The sequence below is a fragment of the Oncorhynchus nerka genome, linkage group LG5 (assembly GCF_034236695.1).
Source record: "Oncorhynchus nerka isolate Pitt River linkage group LG5, Oner_Uvic_2.0, whole genome shotgun sequence".
Classification (NCBI taxonomy): domain Eukaryota; kingdom Metazoa; phylum Chordata; class Actinopteri; order Salmoniformes; family Salmonidae; genus Oncorhynchus; species Oncorhynchus nerka.
This window is the reverse complement of record NC_088400.1, coordinates 48,995,727-49,018,583: the sequence shown is the minus strand read 5'-3', so window position 1 is coordinate 49,018,583 and position 22,857 is coordinate 48,995,727.

Below are 22,857 nucleotides of genomic sequence, written 5' to 3'. Positions count from 1 at the left end.
ACTTCAGGTCAAGATTTCTCACCTTCAAATCCTTTTGTCAACTTGAAATCAAATACTTTATGGATATGTTTTCAAAGAGAGAGTGTTCTTGATTAGGTTATGAGGATCGCCATCTGAAATGTCCCTTATTAGACAATTTCTCAGGATCAAATCCTGGCGCCCCCTTAAATCAAGTACTTTCTAAGTTTATCTTGAGAGAGGAAGTGCTCCTTTTAAGGTTATCTTCCTCAATCTATAATGTCCCTCATTAATTAGATGTTTTTTCTCTCAGTTGAACAGTTCCTAACAGAGGTGCACGTGCAATAGACTTCAGATCAAGAGGACTCAGGTTCAAATTCTTTTGTCAACTTGAAATCAAATAATTTATGGGTATGTTTTCAATGCGAGAGAGTACTTTATTAGGTGATGTCCATCTCCAGCTGAAATGTCCCTTATTAGACCATTTTTCCGCCTTCAGACAGTTTCTAACAGAGGGGGTAGAGCTCAGTGGTAGAGCATTTGACTGCAGAACAGAACAGAGGGAATGTTCTTTATTAGGTGATATAACTCTTCTAGTCAGTTGTTCAACTGAATGCCTTCAAATGAAATGTGTCTTCCGCATTTAACCCAACTCTGAATCAGAGCGTTTCTGGGGGCTGCCATAATCAACATCCACATCTTCAGCGCCCAGGGAACAGTGGGTTAACTGTCTTGTTCAGTGGCAGATTTTTACCTTGTCAGATCGGGGATTTTTTGATACTGGCCTAACGGAGGGGGTAGTTCATTAGACTGCATTTCAAGAGGTCTCAGGGTCAAATCCTATTGCTCCCTTGATCTCAAATACTTGATGAGTGTGTTTTGAGGGAGTGTTCCTTACTAGGTGCTGTTACTCAATCTACAAATGTTTTTTTCTCTCCGTCAGGCAGTTCTTGACAGAGGGGGTATCGCTCAGTGGTAGAGCGTTTGACCTCAGCTCAAGAGGTCCCGGTTTCAAATCCTGGTGCCCCCTTGAAATGGAATACATTATAGGTCTGTGTTTGTTATTCGGTGATTTAACTCTTCATCTAAAATAGGAACTGTCTGACTGAGAGAGAAAAAATGTCTAACAGAAGGGGTTGAAGCTCATCGGTAAAGAATGAGACCGCAAATCAAGAGGTCTTGATGACTGTATTTTGACCGAGGAAGTGTCCTTTGTTGCCTCCGCTCCACCTAAAATGTCCCCTATTAGTCAGTATGTCTCTCCATTAGATACTATGCCTTCAGAAAGTACTCACATCCCTTGACTTTTTCAGAAAGTTGTTACAGCATGGCTTTAAAATGGATCGCATTGAGATGTTGTGTCACGGGCCTAAACACAATATCCCATGATGTCAAAGTGGAATGATGTTTTGTAGAAATGTTGACTAATGAAAAAAAAAAAGAAGGAAAAGTTGAAATGTCTTGAGTCAATAAGTGTTCAACCCCTTTGTTTTGGCAAGCCTACATCAGTTCAGGAGTAACGTAATAAGTTGCACGGCCTCACTCTGTGTGCGATAATAGTGTTTAACATGAGTTTTGAGTGACTACCTGATCTCTGGACTCAAAACATACAATTATCGGTTAGGTTCCTCAGTCGAGCAGTGCATTTCAAAACAGATTCAACCACAAACACCAGGGAGGATCTCTAATGTCTCGCAAAGAATGGCACATATTGGTACATGGGTAAAAAAAAATAATAATTAAAAAGCAGACATCGAATATCCCTTTGAGCATGGTGAAAATATTAATGACACTTTGGATGGTGTATCAATACACCCAGGCACTACAATGATACAGGCGTGCTTCAAGTTATGTATTGACTTGACTCAGAATCAAGGGATTTATTAACCTGTACTTTATTCCATGTCCCAAACCCAACCAACTGCATATCCAAGAACAACCAACATCTGTGCATCACGTGCCTCATCATGCCCTGCTGTTATTGCTCCACTAGGTGCCGCTAATAGTCCACACCCCTCCTCTTCTTAGCTGTTTGACTCGCTATTATTATGACACATCTCTTCAAATATTTTCCAACAACAACATACTGTAATGTTTACTGTTGCTTGCTTTAAACAATCAGCCATGACACTGGTTACATTGCTGGAACTCTTTTTGTTGACAACGTTCATTCGACAAGAACTCTTGCCGGGAACTTTTCCGGTGATGGCTAGGGGTAGACGGCCCTGCCAATCAGAATGTGTCAGAGATGATTCTGATCCATTATGGCAACATGTCTATCTAACATAGTCCTTCAGATGCACTGCTGGTTGTCTGAGTCCCCTGGGTCGAGGCTTTGGCTGAACGGCCTCGACAGGTGCAGGCACTTGTCTATGCAGTGTCGCAGGCTCTGCCTGGTCAGTGTCTCTGTCACTTGTAAATCCATTGTCTTGACTGTGGTAGTATCCGCAAGTTCACAAAAGAACGGTGTCACATGGTCCTCTGGCTATTACTTTCCAGGACAACAGAGTTCTCCTTCCTGTCCATGACAACGTATGGCCCTGGTTCGAAGGTAGTTGACAACTTGTTCCGCTTTGGTGTCTGTAGCAGAACCATGTCACCTTGCTGGATTGTGCTTTTAGTTGTCTCCTAGGGCTGTCGGTTCAGCTCCTGGCTGCATGTCGGGCTGACAGCTCAACAGTTCAGCTGGACTGCGGCCTGCAACTGAATGCGGTGTACTCCTGCAGGCCATGAGAAACGCCCGTAGTTCTGTGTGCCTTCCCTTCTGATTGAGCAGAGTGGGTTGCTTTGACGTGTTCTGCCTTTGAACTTTGCCATTGGTCTTAGACCAGTATGGAGTGATGCAGCGGTGTCAGACCCCTTTTCCCTTCCACGTATGCTCGGAAATCACTGACAGTAAAGAGGAGCGCCATTATCCATCACGATGGACTCAGGATACCCATGGACTGCGAACGTCTCCCTCTGGCTTTTGATTACTTTGGCGGTGGTGATGCGGTTTAGGATCCTCACATCAACCCATCTTTTGTTACGAGGAGATGTTCTCCTATTGGAAACGGCCCACACATGTCAATGGCTAGGATCTGCCATGGTTTAGCTGGAAGCTCTATTCTGACTTTAGGGACCTGCTTTGGTAGTGTGCAATTGACTTGACACGGTGGAAAGGACTTCATGAGCAGTACTTTTGCGGGCAGTCTCTATTTTATTTTTAATACCCCCTGATTCCCTTCGTGTGCTAACATCAATGTTTGTTTCTGAGCCGCTAGTGGAATGGAGATGCAATTGCCTTGTGGAATTATCTGTCCAACAACAGAGCATTCCTGAACACGTCGGTGTGCAGTGTCGCATGTCCTCCAGCCACACTGTCTGATGTTTGTTGGTGTATGTTTGTTCTAGCGTAGCTAGAATTGGGTCCATTTGCTGACGTTTCTTCCAGCTCTCGTGTGCTGAATGCACATGGCACCGTGTGTCGTCTGACGTGGAAATTCTAACCAGAAAGGAAGAGAGAGACTGTAGATTCTTCAAAACAACATATTTTATTATAAGATTTGCCCAAAATGGAGCTGGTTAACAATCGCTCAACAGGTGCAACAGTCAAGAGCCCAACGAACAAGAGTCGGGTCCCAGCCTTTATAGGAAAACACAACCTCTTTGGTCTATGTGGCAGTTTAGCAGGTGTGTGAGATCATGGTGGGTGCATAGCGTACAAACAAGTGATAACGACAGTTCTGTTACTCCTTTCTGCTGATACAATTGTCGCTGCTGCACAAGCTAGCCACTGTTCTCTTCATATCTCCACACAACTGTGCTCTTGAAAGATAGGAAAAGAACAGGATGGACCAAAAAAACTGGTCACTCTCAGACGGCCCTTTGTCTTTGACCACGTGACTAAGTTACTCAGAAACAAGAGCGCCTCTTCTTACATGAGAGAAACAGACAGTAGAAATGTACAAGTTTAAGGTTTATGCAAATTATGTGCATAACAGAGTAATTTTGCCACTATACGTCCTAGTAGTGTGGAGACGCTGGAAGGTTCAGTGTCAACCGTGACAGTGAGTCGGGTGAATTCTGAGGCCCAGGCTCGTTTACAAACTTGAATCTGTAAGGCTACATTCTCAGTGCCCATCTTTCGATCTTTGCTGGTGGTTTGGATTTTGGAGAATAAAATTGTCTCTTGTGGTCAGTTACCATTACAAAGCCTTTGTCATTTGTCAAACACATGAAGACTGGTGACTGAAAAGATTTGGCATGGGTCCCCAGATCCTCAAAAAGTTCTACAGCTGCACCATCGAGAGCATCATGACTGGTTGCATCAACACCTGGTATGGCAACTGCATCATGACCGGTTGCATCACCACCTGGTATGGCAACTGCTTGGCATCTGACCTTAAGAGGGCCAAGCTTCCTGACATCCAGGACCTCTATACCAGGTGGTGTCAGAGGAAAGCCCATAAAATTGTCAGAAAATCCAGTCACCCAAGTCATAGACTGTTTTTTCTGCTACCGCACGGCAAGCGGTACCGGGGTGCCAAGTCTAGGACCAAAAGGCTGCTGAACAATTAATCAAATGGCCACCAGACTATTTACATTGACACCCACCCCATTTGTTTTGTACACTGCTGCTACTCAATGTTCATTATCTTCTTACAGGCAGGTGGGACGGTAGGTAACAGCCGGTGAAATTGCAGACCGCGAAATTCAAAAATACTAAATTAGTAATATTAAACATTCATGAAGAAACAAGTGTCTAACATAATTTAGAAGCTTAACTTCTTGTTAATCCAGCTGCTTTGTCAGATTTGAAAAAGGCTTTACGGCGAAAGCATACCAGGCGATTATCTGAGGACAGAGCCCCGCATAAGCATTAAAACCATTTTCCAACCAAACAGATGCATCGCGAAAGTCAGAAATAGTGATAAAATAAATCCCTTACCTTTGAGGATCTTCATCTGCTTGAAATCACAAGGTTCCCAGTTACATAACAAATGGTCCTTTGTTCGATAAAGTCCTTATTTATATCCCCAAAAAATTTAGTTTATTTGGCGCGCGTCATTCAATAATCCACCTGTTTCGTTCAAAATGCATACAAAATATATCCCAAACGTTACCAATAAACTTGGTCCAAACATGTCAAACAACGTTCCTAATCCAACCTCAGTTACCCTAATATGTAAATAAACATAAACATTTAAGATGAAAAATAGTATATTCAATACAGGAGATAAATAACCGAGTGTGCGCCCTCACCAGATCATGTCAAACATTTTCCAACCAAGTAATTGCATCGTGATAGTCAGAAATAGTGTTAAAATAAATCCCTTACCTTTGAAGATCTTCATCTTTTTGCAATCCCAAACGTCCCAGTTACACAATGAATGGTCGTTTTGTTCAATAAAGTCCTTCTTTATATCCCAAAAATGTCTGTTTATTTGGCGCGTTTGATTCAGAAATACACCTGTTCCAACTCGCCCATCATGCCTACAAGGGATTCTAAAAAGTTACCTGTAAACTTGGTCCAAACATTTCAAACAACGTTTTTAATCCAACCTCAGGTACCCTGATATGTTAATAATCGATAAAATTTAAGACGGAATAAACTGTTAACAATACCGGAGAAAAACAGCGAGGGGCGTGCACTCATTTACACACACCAAGAGACTAGAGGGCTTCTGAGATTCACTTAGAAAGAATACGAATACGTGTTAATTTTTCAACAACAAAAAAACATTAAACAATTTCTAAAGACTGTTGACATCTAGTGGAAGCCATAGGAACTGCAATCTGGTTCCTAATCATTAGGCTTCCCCATAGAAAAGCAATGGAAAGTCCAATGCCCTAAAAAAAACATTCCTGGTTGGATTGTTCTCAGGGTTTTTCCTGCCAAATCAGTTCTGTTATACTCACAGACATTATTTTAACAGTTTATGAACGTTAGAGTGTTTTCTACCCAATACTACAATATACATATCCTAGCTTCTGGGCCTGAGTAACAGGCAGTTTACTTTGGGCATGCTTGCCAAACTTCAAAATACTGCCCCCTACCCCAGAGAGGTTATCTATGCATAGTCACTTCACCCCTACCGACATGTACAAATGACCCCAACTAACATGTATCCCCGCACAATGACTCAGTACCGGTACCCCCGTATATAGCCTCATTATTGTTATTTTATTGTGTTACTTTTTATTATTTTTTACTTCAGTTTATTTGGTAAATATTTTCTTAACTTTTCTTGAACTGCATTGTTGGTTAAGGGCTTGTAAGTAAACATTTCACAGTAAGGTCTACAGTTGTTGAATTCGGTGCATGTGACAAGTAAAGTTTGATTTGATTTGAAACGTCTCTCCGACCTGACTATGGCTAGTGCCTCTCTTTCAGTTTGAGAATAGCGTCGCCCTACATCTGTGAGAGTACGGCTAGCGTAGCATCTTTTTCCTTCCGACTCAAGATAACCCCTAGCCCCACTGGACTAACATCCACCATCACGTGTGTCTATGAATCTTGATTTAGGTAGTCCATGTTGTGTGAACTGGCCAGCGCATTCTTCAGCGAGTTGAATGATGAGTCTCGCTCATCTCCACATTTTCCATTTGCATGATGCTTTTGTGAGTCTTCTCAGAGGTTGTGTGGTCGTCAGATTAGGGATGAATCTTCCATAGTAGTTCACTAGTCCTAAGAAACTCCTTACTTCAGCAGCATTTGTCGGTCTATGTGTGTTCTGCACCACTTCCACCTTTGACTGTGCTGCTCCGAACATGACCCAAGAACTCCATCTCCGTCAGTTGGAATTCACACTTGTCACTGTCGAGGGTGAGCCCCCTCTCCTGCAGTCATCTCAGTACTTGGTGTAGTTTTTTGTTGTGTTCTTGTGTGTTCTTCCAAAAACGCAATGATATCATCAGAGATGTTGTGGACCCCCTCGTTGTGGACCCAAGCGATACCTTGTCTGGAGCAGAGACATATCAAACTCAGGTTTCAGTTCGATCTGATGATATCCCCACTTTAGGTCCAGTTTTGAGAAGACCACGGCTCCCGACATGTCCTCCAGGATCTCGTTGATGGTGGGGATGGGGTGTCCTGCCCGCAGAAAAGCTTCATTTGCTCTACGCATGTCAACACATACCCTGATGTCACCGGTTTTCTTGTGCACTACAACTAATGGTGACACCCATGGTGTAGGTCCGTTCACGTTCTCATTAACATCCTTATCCTCTAGCGTGTTTGTCTTCTCTTCAACTAGCTTCCTGACACTGAATGGAATTCTGCTTAATGGCTATGCAACAGGTGTGACAGTCTCATCTACTTTCATTCCTAACTGGATGTCTATAAGTTTTCCCAGCCCTGTGAAACAGTCTTTGTATTCCACCTGCAGTGCATCTTTGAATGTCTTGGTGTCATCAGCTTGGACTGAGTTTATGTGTGACTTTGGCCCTATGTACAAAACGTCAAGAACAACTGCTGATTTCATTCCCAGTACAGCCATCTGTGCATCTTCCATGACTAGAATGTCTGTAGTGATTGACTCAGAACTAACAACTGCTGTACTGTTGGCAGTGAACAGGCCTGCTAATGGTTATATTGAACCATATGGGTAAAGTCTCTTGAATGTTGGTTTCAATTGCGTATTGCATCAGGTCTGCAAATGACTGAATGTTGCTGTGCCCACGATATTACAGCTAGCCCCAGAGTCAATTTTAACTGGCTGGTCATTGTCTAATAATTGTATTTCAGCGTCATCAGTACTTCTGGTAAGTGTGAACACGTTCATCATTGTCAATGTCAGTTTTGTCATTTTGTATAGCAGGTGTGTTTATGGCTTATAGTTTTTGTCTTTGTTCTGCACATTTTGGAGGAGTGTCCATCTTTGCCACCGTGTGTGATGGAACATGGCCATCCAGTAGGGCCCTCCTGACCACATCTGAAGCATTTGACAGGTTGGTCATCATTAGATGGCTTGCCCTTGTTGGATGAAGAAAATCTCTTTTTTTTTTAAATAACATTTTTCAATTTTGTGACAGTCCCATCTGGGTTGTTTTTGTTCACTTTTCCCCTGTTGAATTATATTGACGTTCAGTCTTTCCATTCTGGCCGCATGCTGGTCAACAGCCTCCAAATACTTGGTCCCGTATGAAATCGTTTTTGAAATCTCCATAATCACATGTATCAGCCAACTGTTTAATTCTGCTCACAAACGTGTCCACTGATTCCCCCTTGTGCTTGTTCAGCTTGCCTAAACAAATGCCTCTTGTAGGTGATGTTTTTTTGTGGAGTGACGTACTCGTTAAACTTTGTCAACCTGATTTCATAGTACTTGTCTTCCCCAATGTCATCTAACTTTGTGAGTATGTCCTGCACATCCGACCCTTCCAAGTGCAATAAAAGAGCTTGTTTTTGTGCTGCATCTTTGGCTCCTGAGTCAGTGATGAACAGTTGGAAACTATTAATCCATTTTGCCCATCGCAAACCAACACTGGTACAGTACTGCTGAAGTAGGCTAGCTGGCAGTGGCTGCGTTGTTGACTTTGTAGGCTAGCTGGCAGTGGCTGCGTTGTTGACACTACACTAATCAAGTCGTTCCGTTGAATGTAATAGTTTCTACAGTGCTGCTATTCGAGGGCTAGCTGGCTAGCTAGCAGTGTTGATTACGTTACGTTGCGTTAAAAGAACGACAATAGCTGGCTAGCTAACCTAGAAAATCGCTCTAGACTACACAATTATCTTTGATACCAAGACAGCTATGTAGCTAGCTATGTAGCTAGCTATGATCAAACAAATCAAACCGTTGTACTGTAATGAAATGAAATGAAAATGTGATACTACCTGTGGAGCGAAGCGGCATGCGACCGGGTTGTTGAGTGAGGAAGTTCTATTCGGTAGACGTTGGCTAGCTGTTGGCTAGCTAGCAGTGTCTCCTACGTTAAGGACGACAAATAGCTGGCTAGCTAACCTCGGTAAATTAAGATAATCACTCTAAGACTACACACTCTAAACTACACAATTATCTTGGATACGAAGACAGCAAAGACAACTATGTAGCTAGCTAACACTACACTAATCAAGTCGTTCAGTTGAGTGTAATAGTTTTTACAGTGCTGCTATTCGGTAGACGGTGGACGTTAGCTAGCTGGCTAGCTGGCTAGCTGCTGGGCAGATAGCAGTGTAGACTACGTTAGGACGACGAAATACGATAATTACGCAATTATCTTTGATACAAAGACGGCTATGTAGCTAGCTAAGAAGAAATTGCTAAGATTAGACAAATCAAACCGTTGTGCTATAGTGAAATGTAATGAAATGTAATGAAAAGTTATACTACCTGCGGGCCGAAGTGCGAATGCGACCGCTCGCTCCAACCCGGAAGTAGATCACCACTAATACACTACACACTCAGTTGCCTGAGAGAAAGGAAACTGCTCAGGGATTTCACCATGATGACAACGGTGACTTTAAAACAGTTACACTGTGATAGGCTGTGATAGGAGAAACCTGAGGATGGATTAACAACATTGTAGGTACTCCAAAGTACTACCCTAAATGACAGATTGAAGATTGAAAATAAGGAAGCCTGTACAGAATACAAATATTCCAAAACAATGCATCCTGTTTGCAATAAGGCTCTAAAATAAAACTGCAAAAAATTTGAGAAAGAAATTAACTTTATGTCCTGAATACAAAGTGTTATGTTTGGGGCAAATCCAACACTAAACACCAATGAGTACCACTCTTCATACACTACATGACAAAAAATATGTGGACACCTGCTCGTCGAATATCTCTTTCCAAAATCATGGGTATTAATATGACGTTGGTCCCCCCTTTGCTGATATAACAGCCTCCACTCTTCTGTGAAGGCTTTCCACTAGATGTTGGAACATGCAAGGACTTGCTCCCATTCAGCCACAAGAGCATTAGTGGGGTTGAGCAATGACGATGGGCGATTAGGCCGGGCTCGCAGTCGGCGTTCCAATTCATCCCATAGGTGTTCGATGAGGTTGAGGTCAGGGCCAGTCAAGTTCTTCCACACCGATCTCAAGAAACCATTTCTGTATGGACCTCACTTTGTGCCTGGGGGCATTGTCATGCTCAAACAGGAAAAGGCCTTCCCCAGACTGTTGCCACAAAGTTGGAAGCACAGAATTGCTTCACTGGAAGTAAGGGACCTAGCCCAAACCATGAAAAACACCAACACCAGACCAAGTTCCACCAAACTTTACAGTTGGCACTATGCATTCGGGCAAGTAGCATTCTCTTGGCTTCCGCCAAACCCAGATTTGTCCGTCAGACTGCCAGATGGTGAAGCGTGATTCATGACTCCAGAGAACACGTTTCCACTGCTCCAGAGTCCAATGGTGGCAAGCTTTACACCACTCCAGGCGACGCTCTGCATTTGTGCATGGTGATCTTAGGCTTGTGTGCGGCTGCTTGGCCTTGGAAAACCATTTCATGAAGCTTCTGACGAACAGTTCTTGTGCTGTTGATCCAGAGGCAGTTTGAAACTCGGTAGTGAGTGTTGCAACCGAGGACAGACCATTTTTACGCGCTACACACTTCAGCACTCGGCGGCCTTGTTCTGTGAGCTTATGTGGCCTACCACCTCGCGGCTGAGCTGTTGTTGCTCCTAGACGCTTGGACTTCACAATAACAGAACCTACAGTTGACCGGGGCAGCTCTAGCAGGGCAGAAATTTGATAAACTGACTTGTTGGAAAGGTGGCATCCTATTGTTGTGCCGCAATGGACACCTTCTCATGAATGCAATCTCTCAATACACGCAGTGATTCACCTGGTTTGATCACTCAATGCCAATGGCAGCTGCATGCTGCCGAGAAAATCTGCACCACTATGCGTAAGTAGTCCCAATGGGAAGACCTAGGGTTCTTGTTAACCACAGGCCCTGCAGCGCCCACTAAACAGAATCTCAGAGATTCGTCATTGCATGCCTTCATTCACTGTAGTTAGCGACATGAATGGTTTTGAGTAGCACATCGAATTCTCAGGCAAATTATATCTCGTAATAACAGGTTTCCTGTGTGTAGCTGCCATTTCACAACTTTAGCTAGAACGTCAGCCACTACTTGGACAGTGCTGATTATCTTCGTTAGCCGAAGTGCAATATTTGTTATTGATTTTTTTACGTTAATTTCTCTTTGACATTCTGGTAGAATGTGTAAAACTCACCGATACAGGCAGGATAAATCCTGGATGAGCCCCCAGTTTTCCATTTCCTGCCTCGCCTCCAGATCGTAGTCGGGACGGCTCAGGGAAGCCTTCACTTGGTAGTTCCAAGTCTGAGAAAAATTTACGGATGCTCTGGACTAATTCACACAGGAATTCCACTGAAGTAGATGACATTTATTAAACGTGTACCCCATAGTCTGAATGACGAAATAAAATAGTGGGTTAACAGAGCAAAAAGAGCATAGCTCACAGTTCGGCTACATCTCCGCCACCACAACACTTGCATCAAAAATTAAAGTTAATTAACGTACTATGGAACCCATAATGCATTTGAGTGTTTTAAAGCTATACCCCTACTTTACCAACAAATTGCTTAGCAGATAATAAGAAAAACCTATCAGTATTTACCTGGCTAAAAGAGAAGGAATAGAATATCTATTGTTTGCAGGAAACTCATTCAACAATTTTGGCATTGTGTGGAAAAAGGGCTGGGGGGGATTAAATATATCTGTTCCATGGGCAAATAAATTTAAAAGGGGTGATGATTTTAATTAACAGTGATTTTGATCCAAATGTGCAAATTGTCCAAACAGATCCTCAAGATTGATGGATGCTTTAAATATAGCAACAGAACGTATGACGCAACAAACCTGTCTAAACAACATTGTCTGAACAACATCTAAAAAAAAATGTTTGTACTGGATGGAAAATAAAGGTCTTAAACTTTATTCCTCAATTTGACCTTTTATTGTAAAAGATAAATGTTAACTTCATCATCCAAGCATCACACAGAACACAAATAAATGAGTGTTAGCTAAGCTAACGGCAGCTAAATTCTTTGTGATGACAGCCATGTTTGTTTATATGTTTGACTTGGGGAAAATTCCCTAATCTCAGAATGCCATTCACTATAAGACGCAAATAAACAAAGTCAACGATGGCTAAGCTCATTGCCTGACAAATATGAACTTAGTTTAGCTACTTTTCAGCATATTACAAATTGTCAATGTACTTGTTACAGTGTATGCAAGAATCAGAGCACATTACTTGACAAGTCATTTACCGTTTTTGACAAATCAGAAAGCAAATACAATTTTTCACCTCACAGATCATCACACCAAATACAAGCCTAGCCTAACCGTAGCGCAAAAGCTATACAGGGATGAAACCCGTTTAGGGGAGTTTGTGGGAGGTCTTCAAGGCCATGGGGGGTGGAAATGGGGGAAAGTATCGTGGGGGGATATGATGCAGGAAATATTACTATGATGGGGATTTATCAATAAATCGGGGGCAAACACGAGAAGTTTATACGCTAAATAAAAATACAGCTGAACTGGCTTTATTCTATGTTACCAAAGTTACAATCTGATGCCTGCGTTCAAAACAACTGGGAACTGGTAAATCTCAGACTTCCAACTTCAGTGCGTTCAAGACAACTGGGAACTCTGGAAAAATAGTTTTGAACGGTCATCCAACTCGAATTCCAACTCGGGAACTCGGGTCAATTTCTAGGGCTCCGACTTTACGACCTGAAGATCATTGACGTTGTAACGGTTCTCTTGAGTTGAAGGAGAGGCGGACCAAAACGCAGCGTGGTTTCTATTCATGGTTCTTTAATAAAGCACTTCATATGAACAGACTAACAAAAACAAAAAAAGATTTTACATAGTATTTTTCCGAGTTCACAGTTGTCTTGAAAGCACCATAAGCAAGTCGAGTGAACTATCCCTTGTTATAACATTTTTTCTCTGACAGACACTTACATGACAACCAGAATGCATTGTATGATGTCAACAAACATGGTGCCACACATAGCCGGCAAATACCTTATCATTAGATCATCATAATCATTACAACATTCAAAAAAGTATTTTACACACATTGTGTGTCCATTAAATCTATGCAAGAATTGTAATGCATGATTTGTCACCAGTACTTGAAAACATGTGAATAAAACAGTAAATATATTATGATCGCTACATATGGTGTGTTACAGCAGAAACAATAACATGATATACAGTAAATAAGCCACTGACTTTGATAGTAACGGACACATGTCCACAGTCCAATTTGTAAGGAAAACAACCATGAAGGCATTGCGGGCACCAGCTAGAAAATATGCTGGTGAAAATGTTTGTGCAAGACCTGTTCTGACTAGAGATGCGCAATGTCTTCATACTTTGTCTAAGGAAACACTAGGGAACTGCTTGGGCTCTCATTGAAGAGAGAAGTTTGTCCGGCTCAGTAAAGCCCCAAACATAAATTGTCCGTAAGAGTGAAATGGGCTACTTATGTGAATTAACGAGGAGGCGGAACACAACTCAATTAAAACTTGTTAGAAAATCATTTGAAATTGACAAGTTGAAACATAGCCTATAGATAATTAGCAAGCAGTGTGCCTTGGTTTGAGGGCAGAACGGGAAACTGTCCTGTTGCATAACAATCACATTTTGGAATAGTGAGAGCATTCTGACTTCACAAGCATGAAAAAAAACTCACACAGGGGCGATGGTTAAAAAGGTTAAATACCTATATGGGCCGTAAAGGAAATCACACTACAAACTATCACCCTCAGGCAGTTAAGGAAATCATGAATGTCATGGATATATTGGAATTAGTTGATATATCGAAGCTCAAATACCCGACCTAGTGAGAAATACACGGTAGAGGCTCAATCAAGCTAGTCTTCTTGATTACCTTCTTATGTCATTCTCTATGGCACCAAACATCAAAAAAGTGTTGATACAGGACAGAATGTGGTTGGACCATCACATAATTGGCATATATATTACTCTTACAGAATTTCCATGTGGGCGAGCATATTGGCAATTGAATCAAAGCCTACTGGATAATGACTTGTTATTAGCCAGGACAGAAGAATTTATAACTGACTTTTTCCGACATAACATATGTACAGCAGATCCTCTTATTGTATGGGACACTTTTAAATGTACCTTTAGAAGCCATGCAATTGTCGTGTCTTTGGCTATGCCCGATTAAGTGATATGACAGGCTATTCTATAAAATCCTTTCTCCGTATTTAATATTACCTGATAGAGCTAATCATGTAAATGTAATTAACTAGAAAGTCGGGGCACCACGAAATAGTATTTATAGAGCTGTTATCTTCCGAATAAACTCTTAAAGACCTATCAATATTTTACATCAATAGCAGTCAATATTAATCGTCACCTTAATTCAGTCTCATCTGAAAGTTGTAAATTCTTGGTTATCTTCACAAACCCTGGCTAACAAGTTGAATCAGCAATACAAAATTGGGTTTAATTATTTATTTACTAAATACCTAACTAATCACAGAATTACATATACAAAGAATGAATCATACCTTGATTACAAATTACGTCATAAAGAAAACGTCCCTAGGGGAGGGAACAGATATTACAGCTGGTTACACAAAAGAAAAGGGGCTGGGTTTGAGTGAAATAGTGGGAAGACTGAGGGACAAAGGGAGAAGCTGTGCTATCGTAAATACAGTATCTTATGCATTCTAAATTACCGCCCATTTGGAAAAGGAAAACGCAATAAATATTTACTCTGAGCTGCGCTTCGGTAGGTTGGTGGTAGATGGAAGGCCGTGTTGCCAAATCGAGCTGCTGTTGCTAACTCAACGGCTAGGAGGTATCACTTCTGTAGTGAATAAGAGTTCAAAGTTCATACCATTCGCAACCAAAGCTCACGCTGAGGTTTGGCTTAGTTCTGTAGTTGACATGTTAGCCCTTTTAACGCAGAGGCTGCAGACCTCACTTACTTGGAACAGGAGGATATATTGTCGTCAAGGCTTTATATAGGAGGGCGTGTTTGAAAAGTTTTATAACCCATGTCCCTTCACAGGGGCGGGCCACTGATTGAGCAGAGCCCTAACCTTATGAAAACCCAAATCTCTCATTTGGAAGCTACAATTACATTTAATCTCTTCAACAGTAATTTTATATTCAAACATTTAAATTGAACAATTCGATGTGAATCCGATAACTACAATGTGCAGACTTTCCACTGTAGAGTTTATGTCATCTTATCATTGATGAGAATGTCTCAGATGACAACCGAACTGACATCATATTCATTAAGTACCACCGCATATGTTCAATTGGTCGGAAGACCAGAATATAGTTAATTTTCCCCCACCTTCTGATGTTCCCAGAATCTCTATGTTAAACGAAGGGGTTTTCAAATTTCACATCAGTAGGGTAGAGAGAGGAAAAAGGGGGTAAGAGGTATTTATGACTGTCATAAACTTATTCCCAGGCCAACGTCATGACACACTTCAAATTGACCACAACTAATCCTAAAAAGAGATTGTATTTGACAATAATAATAATTTCATACCTTGATTACATTGAGACATGACATCATATCTCTTTTTTTTATTTTTGGGAGTAATTGGGAAAATAGTTCCTAAATTAAACACATTTTTTAGCTGAATTTTACTGGTTTTACTGTCTTTACTTGAAAACACTATCTTAAAAGCACTGTGTGTGAGAGTATCCATTACCTTGCTAACAGACAAAGAGATATGCATGGATCAGTGGTTTACCAAACAGGGCCTTGATTGGCTCGGCAATAGTAAAAGAGGTGATCTATAATTATACAAATGTTTTTGCAAAGTTCCCATGAAACATGTCTAGAAACATGTCTGAGAACAATGCAACCATGTTCTGTGTATGTTTGCAGAATAGACAGGGTTTCTCCTTCCACTGATAACATTCAATTTAATAATACAAAAATACAATAGTATTAGTCGTATTTATTAGGATCCTCAATTAGCTGCTGCCCAGGCAGCAGGCTACTCTTCCAGGGGACCAAACAGAATGATATACATAATAGAGGTTGACCGATTAATCAGAATGGTCGATTTCAAGTTTTCATAACAATCGGTGATAGGAATATTTGGACACCGATTATGGCCGATTACATTGCACTCCATGAGGAGACTGCATGGCAGGCTGACTACCTGTTATGAGAGTGCAGCAAGGAGCCAAGGTAAGGTGCTAGCTAGCATTAAACTTATCTTGAATAAAACAATCAATCTTAGTATAATCATTAGTTAACTACACATGGTTGATGATATTACTAGTTTATCTAGCTTGTAAACGATGTGGTGCCTGTTAATTTATCATTGAATCACAGCCTACTTCACAAAACGGATGATTTAACAAGCCTATTCGCGAAAAAAGCACTGTCGTTGCACCAATGTGTACCTAACCATAAACACCTTTCTGAAAATCAATACACAATAATATATTTTTAAACCTGCATATTTAGTTAATATTGCCTGCTAACATGAATTTCTTTTAAATATAAAAAAAAAAATCCTACATTGTTGTATTCACGAGTAAGAAAAAAAAGTCACATCTACTAAATTCCTCTGAGATATAATTGATGAAAAGGTATCCTGGAAAGATCATATTCAATTTGACTGCAGCAAAGTGGTGAAATCTGTTGGTATCATCAGAAAGATTAGTGGTTTGGTTCCTCAGGCTTGATTCCTAACTCTATACTATAGCTTCATTTACCCATATCTCATTTACTGTAATATTGTCTGTGCAAGTATATATACCTCATACCTACAAGGCCACCTCCTCTAACTACCTGGCTCCATCTGCACCTTTGTTTAATTTGGGATCGGTGTCCCTTCCACGGGACGGTTGAGCTAACGTAGGCTAATGCGATTAGCATGAGGTTGTAAGTAACAATAACATTTCCCAGGACATAGACATACCTGATATTGGCAGAAAACGTAAATTCTTGTTAATCTAACTGCACTGTCCAATTTACAGTAGCTATTACAGTGAAAGAACAGCATGCTATTGTTTGAGGAGAGTGCACAGTTTTTAACATGAAAAGTTATTAATAAACAAATTAGGCGTATTTGGGAAGTCTTGACACAACATTTTGAACAGAAATGCAATGATTCATTGGATCAGTCTTAAACTTTGCACATACACTGCTGCCATATAGTGGCCAAAATCTAAATTGCAGCTGGACTGGAATAATACATGATGTCCTTTCTCTTGCATTACAAAGATGATGGTACAAAAAAATACAAAGAACGGAAGAATGTATTATCTTTTACCAGATATATTGTGTTATATTCTTGTACATTAATTTCACATTTCAACAAATGATGAATAGAAGGGGAGGGGTTATAAGACCACTACTTACACGTATAGGGTCCTGAATACAGATGAACAATATATATATATTCATTTTAAAGGTTTAATATTGTTCCACAGCCTTTTCTAATCTCTGCCTCTTATAAAGAAACTGTGTGACTGAGACAGAACCCTGCAGGGGAGTGTAAGAGATAAGAGACTAGTCAGACATTCCACTATAAATCAACTTGGGGAGTGGACATTTACTGCTATTTTAGATAACACTAAAACTCTTGTTTACATAGCTGTGTAGGCATTGTTTTGGTCTCAGGAGTAGGAGGTAATAACGGAGACAGTGACATCACTAAGATATATGACTGTAGGAATAATAAAACAACTCGGACCCTTTTCTATTTTGCAGAACTTACTCGGAAACATGCGTGCCATGTTCCCGTTGTGTCTGCCATGTTCCTGTTGTGTCTGCCATGTCCCTGTTGTGTCTGCCATGTTCCTGTTGTGAACTTCTGTCTGCAATTGCATGAATAAAGGTTTTTGAATGATTTAATGAAAGATATTGTCAGAATGCTAATTTCACCAATGAGCCAATGATTTACCAGGAACAAGGAATGAACCCCAACAATAAACCCTTCAATGGATTTTTCCAGGTTAATTCTGAAATCCATCTATATAGCACCAGACACTGTGATAACCTTCACCCTCCCCACTGCCGCACCTCACATAGTCAATTCTCTATCAGATACAGAGGTACCATACTCTGGAATTGTTATCTTCACATCGCCAAAACATCATCATCCCTCAATAACTTCAAGCAAAGACTGGGTGTCGGCCTGATGAACCAAACTGCTCAGTAATCTCCTCCATATAGCCTAACTCTCACACACACACTCACATGCACACACACGTTTATATACATAATACATCCAACTTAAACTAAATAATAATTACAGTATAAATAAACATGCAGAATGTAATCATCTCTGTCAAGTATGTACATTGAAAACACTATGTTGAAAGTACTGTGTGAGTATCCCTAAGACAAAAAGAGCTAAGACTGCATCAATGGAGTTTGGAATGTGACTGTTTGAGGTTGTGGACAGGTGTCTTTTATACTGATATCAAGTACAAACAGGTGCCATTAATATAGGTAACGAGTGGAGGACAGAGGAGCCTCTTAAAGAAGAAGTTACAGGTCTGTGAGAGCCAGAAATCTTGCTTGTTTGTAGGTGACCAAATACTTATTTTCCACCATAATTTGCAAATAAATTCATTAAAATCCTACAATGTGATTTTCTGGATTTTTTTTCTAATTTTGTCTGTCATAGTTGAAGTGCACCTATGATGAAAATTACAGGCCTCTCTCATCTTTTTAAGTGGGAGAACTTGCACAATTGGTGGCTGACTAAATACTTTTTTGCCCCACTGTATGTTTGGTGCAACATTGATGGAATAATCTCCAAACCTTCAGAAAATTGGACACGTGAATGTGCTTGCAACGTCCCTATCAAGACTCAGCAGAAGACCCAGATGCAGACAGTTTCGAAGTAACAAAGCTGTATTACAGAAAGAGGGGGGCAGGCGAACGACAGGTCAAGGGCAGGCAGAGGTCAGTAGTCCAGAACAGAGTCCGAAAGGTACAGAACGGCAGGCAGGCTCAGGGTCAGGCAGAGGTCAGTAGTCCAGAGCAGAGTCCGAAAAGTACAGAACGACAGGCAGGGTCAGGGCAGGCAGAGATCAGTAATCAAGGGTGGTGTGACAGTGTACAGAATGGCAGGCAGGCTCAGGGTCAGGGCATGCAGAATGGTCAAAAAATGGGAGAAATAGAAAACAGGAACTAGAGAAAGACAGGAGCATAGGAAAAGCGCTTTTAGGCTTGACGAAACAAAACAAACTGGCAACAGACAAACAGAGAACACAGGTATAAGTACACTGGGGATAATGGGGAAGATGGGTGACACCTAGAGGGGGTGGAGACAAGCACAAAGACAGGTGAAACAGATCAGGGTGTGACAGTCCCATGAAACGCGTTTAGAACATTAATGTTGTATATTCTGAGAACATTAAAACCATGTTCTAGATCAGTTCTGTTTGATATTAAGGGAACTTTATCCTATCTTTATCACAAAAACATGCTAAACAGGTTTTCAGAAAGGTTTTTGCTAACTTAGATATGGGAACATTCTAACTAACAGAAAACGTGACGCTCAAAAATTAGGGGAACATTGCGCGTAATATTACAAAAATGTTCTCTCACCCTAGAATTGTTAGCTGGGAACATAAGTATTTTGCTGCATCTGCTATAACATCTGCTAAACTGTGTATGTGACCAATAAACTGTGATTTGATTTGACATACAGTACCAGTCAAAAGTTTGGACACACCTACTCATTCATGGGTTTTTCTTTATTTTGACTATTTTCTACACTAATTTGCAAATAAATTCATAAAAATTCCTACAATGTGATTTTCTGGATTTTTCCCCCTCATTTTGTCTGTCATAGTTGAAGTGTCCCTATGATGAAAATTACAGGCCTCTCTCACCTTTTTAAGTGGGAGAACTTGCACAATTGGTGGCTGCCTAAATACTTTTTTGCCCCAATGTATAAGAAATCCCGCTATGCCTTCCGATGAACCATCAAACAGACAAAGCGTCAATACAGGACATGGATTGAATCGTACTACACCGACTCTGATGCTCATTGGATGTGGCAGGGCTTGCAAACTATTACGGACTACAAAGGGAAGCAGAGCCACGGGCTTCCCAGTGACACGAGTCTACCAGACGAGCTAAATGCCTTCTATGCTCGCGTTGAGGCAAGCAACACTGAAGCATGCATTAGAGCATCAGCTGTTCTGAATGACTGTGTGATCACACTCTCCGCAGGTCAACATTCATAAGGCAGCAGGGACAGACGGATTACCAGGAAGTGTACTCTCAGGATGCGCTGACTAACTGGCAAGTGTCTTCACCGACATTTTCAATCTGTGCCTGACCGAATCTGTAATACCAACATGTTTCAAGCAGACCACCATAGTCCCTGTGCCCAAGAATACCAAGGTAATCTGCCTACCTTGACTACCGACCCATAGCACTTACGTCTGTAGCCATGAAGTGCTTTGAAAGGCTGATCATGGCTCACAACACCATTATCCCAGAAACTCTAGACCCATTCCAATTTGCATTCCGCCCCAACAGATCATGCAATCCCTATTGCACTCCACATTGCCCTTTCCCACTTGGACAAAAGGAACACCTACGTGAGAATGTTATTCATTGACGACAGCTCCGCATTCAACACCATAGTGCCCTTAAAGCTCATCACTAAGCTAAGGACCCTGGGACTAAACACCTCCCTCTGCAACTGGATCCTGGACTTCCTGACAGGCCACCCACAGGTGGTAAGGGTAGGTAATGACATCTGCTACGCTGATCCTCAACACGGGGGCCCCTCATGGGTGCGTGCTTAGTCCCCTCCTGTACTCCCTGTTCACCCATGACTGCAGGCCAAGCACGATTCCAACACCATGAAGTTTTCCAACAACATCATGAAGTTTTCCAACACCATCATGAAGTTTGCCAACGTCACAACAGTGGTAGGCCTGATCACCAACAACAACTCCTATAGGGAGGAGGTCAGAAACCTGGCAGTGTGGTGCCAGGTTAACAAGTGTCTTCACTGACATTTACTATTATCATGACACAAGACGAGACCCACATGCAGACACAGAAGGCAGATGGTTGGTGTCTGACAATGCTTATTAATCCAAAAGGAGTAGGCAAGGGAATGGTCGTGGACAAGCAAAAGGTCAAAACTAGATCAGAGTCCAGGAGGTACAGGGTGGCAGACAGGCTCGTGGTCAAGGCAGGCAGAAAGGTCAGGCAGGCGGGTACAGAGTACAGAAACTGGCCAGGGTCAAAACCAGGAGGACGAGAAAAAGGAGAAAAGCAGGAGAACAGGAAAACCACTGGGTGACTTGGAAAAAAATACAAGACAAACTGGCACAGAGAGACAGGAAACACAAGGATAAATACACTGGGGAAAATAAGTGACATCTAGAAGGGGTGGAGACAATCACAGGGACAGGTGAAACAGATCAGGGCGTGACAACTATAGCAGTTTTGCACAGATCAATAGCTGTGTGTGCCTCAAGTTGATGAACTACACCTCCTCCCCAGTTACGCTTACACACAGGTGTGCGGCGCACGCCAGATATATAATTAACACAGGTGGCCACCTATGACTTCCGTAAACAAGCTCTGTAAAATGGAGATATGGCCGTGTGGGAACACTAACCCTAACCCTATCAAGGTGTGTAGTAATTTAACCTTTAGATTTGATTTGTCGTTGATATGAAAGATACGTACCTTATTTCCAGAACCGTACCGCAAGCAATGTGTTTTAACGTTCAGAACAAGCGTCGGGGCTCTTAACAAAACTACCCCAGCCAGAAGATCTGGGTAGCTACAGATGTAGGATCTCAATTTGAGCCAGTTTGCTACAGCAGGAAAAGAATCCTGCAGCAATAGCAAATGGGAATAATTATGTTTTATATACTGAACAAAAAATATAAATGCAACATGCAACATTTTCAAAGATTTCACTGAGTTACAGTTCAAATAAGGAAATAAGTCAATTGAAGTACATTAATTAGGCTCTAATCTGTGGATGTCACATGACTAGTATTACAGATATGCACCTGTTGGTCACAGATACCTTTTTAAAAAATTGGGGGAGTGGATCACAAAACCAGTCAGAATCTGGTGTGACCACCATTTGCCTCATGCAGCGAGATAGTATCTCCTTCACATAGAGTTGACCAGGCTATTGAATGGGACATTTTCAGCTTCCAGTATTTGTGTACAGATCCTTTCGGCATGGGGCCGTGCATTATCATGCTGAAACATGAGGTGATGGCGGCGGATGAATGGCATGACAATGGGCCTCAGGAGCTCGTCAGAGTATCTCTGGGCATTCAAATTGCCATTTTATGCAATTGTGTTCGTTGTCCGTAGCTTATGCCTGCGTATACCATAACCCCACCGCCACCATGGGGCACTCTGTTCACAATGTTGACAGTAGAAAACCGCTCGCCCACATGACGCCATACATGTGGTCTGCTGTTGTGAGGCTGGTTGGGAGGCCAAATTCTCTAACATTATGTTGGAGGTGGCTTGTGGTAGAGAAATGAACATTTAATTCTCTGGCAACAGCTATGGTGGACATTCCTGCAGTCAGTTTTCCAATTGCACACTCCCTCTAAACTTGAGACATCTGTGGCATTGTGTTGTGTGACAAAACTGCCCATTTTAAAGTGGCCTTTTATTGTCCTCAGCACAAGATTCGCCTGTGTAATGATCATGCTATTTGATCATCTTCTTGATATGCCGCCTAGATGGATTATCTTGGCAAATGAGAAATGCTCACTAAGAGGGATGTAAACAAATTTGTGCACAACATCAGAGAGAGATGCATTTTTTTTGCATATGGAAAATGTCTGGGAAATGTGACCAACACTTTACATGGTGCATTTATATTTTTGTTCAGTGTAATGAATGGGTTGTTTGATCAATAGGACTGTCCCAAAAGTAAGA